We start from the raw sequence: 1,102 nt of genomic DNA, 5'->3' as shown, positions 1-1,102 counted from the left end.
TGGAGGGAGCTCCATCAGCCTACATGAGAAAGGTTCAATAAAACTGTGTATGAGCATCTGCCTCTGTGTGCTCTATAGATTCTACTAATTTAGGTGAATATGTAACAGTATGCTTCCTTGTGGCTTTCATCCATCCATATTGCTATTTTGCCCACTTCTCTCCTCCTGTATTTACTTCCCTCCTGCTTTCCTAAAGCACACCCTTCCCCCATCACATCAATTGTGTTACAAAAATACAGAACACTTGACAAATTTGTGTGTCATCCTTGCACAGGGGCCACGCTAATCTCTGGATTGTTCCAGTTTTAGTTTATGTGGTGACTAACTGGCACAATGGTTGACTTCAGTACCTGCTCACATCAACAGACCTCCCCCCACCCAGACCTCCCCCTTCAGGAAACTTCAGAGGTAAGTTTACTGTGCCATAGACCACATGGGCTCGAAAGACACCTACTGAATACTCCATACAGTAAGTGTAGAAGTCACATTATCCTCAGACACTTGTGGGTCTTTGAAAAAACTGATCACATCTTAAGATGTAAATCAAGTTTTAATGAATCAAAAAGGTAATTTCTTTCATCCTATCAGAGCATAATGGAATCGAAGTTTAAAAGCCAACAGCAAGAGAAACTGCAGAAACACATGGCGATTGAACAATAAATTATGTTACAACATGTGCAAATTAGTAAAAGAAGTTCAGCACGTCACATGATAAGAATGACAGTATCAACCTCGATAGATGGAGGAAGCCTTTGAAAAACTAACCCATTCTTGATTAAATCGATTAAATCCGTGAACAAACCAGAAACAGAGAGCTCACACCTGCACATTATACAGGCTCCTGTGATAATCCTATCAGCAGCATTGTGCTAAAAGGGGAATAACGAAAATTAGTCCCTCTAACAGCAGGATTGAGCCGAGAGTGGCCATTCTCTCAACTGCCATTTAATGCAGGGCTTGAGTCCTCAGAGAAATAAGACAAGAGACAAAAAAAAAATTAATAATAATAAAGCTATAAACAGGAAAGGAGGAAGTCAAGTTACCCTATTTGTAGATGAAATGCTTCTACATTATAATCCCACAGGGCCGGCAGAGCACTTGC

General features: G+C 40.6%; 1 non-coding gene across 1 annotated transcript; it reads right to left on the bottom strand.

Moving 5' to 3' along the window:
* Positions 1-229: 229 nt before the first annotated feature.
* LOC129671853 (U6 spliceosomal RNA) lies at positions 230-332 on the bottom strand. Its single transcript, XR_008719436.1, has one exon. It is a non-coding gene; the product is annotated as a U6 spliceosomal RNA (small nuclear RNA).
* Positions 333-1,102: the final 770 nt, after the last annotated feature.

Source organism: Psammomys obesus, unplaced genomic scaffold, assembly GCF_907164565.1.
Source record: "Psammomys obesus unplaced genomic scaffold, mPsaObe1.curated_primary_1811, whole genome shotgun sequence".
Taxonomy (NCBI): Eukaryota; Metazoa; Chordata; class Mammalia; order Rodentia; family Muridae; genus Psammomys; species Psammomys obesus.
This window is presented reverse-complemented; position numbering and strand designations above follow the sequence as displayed.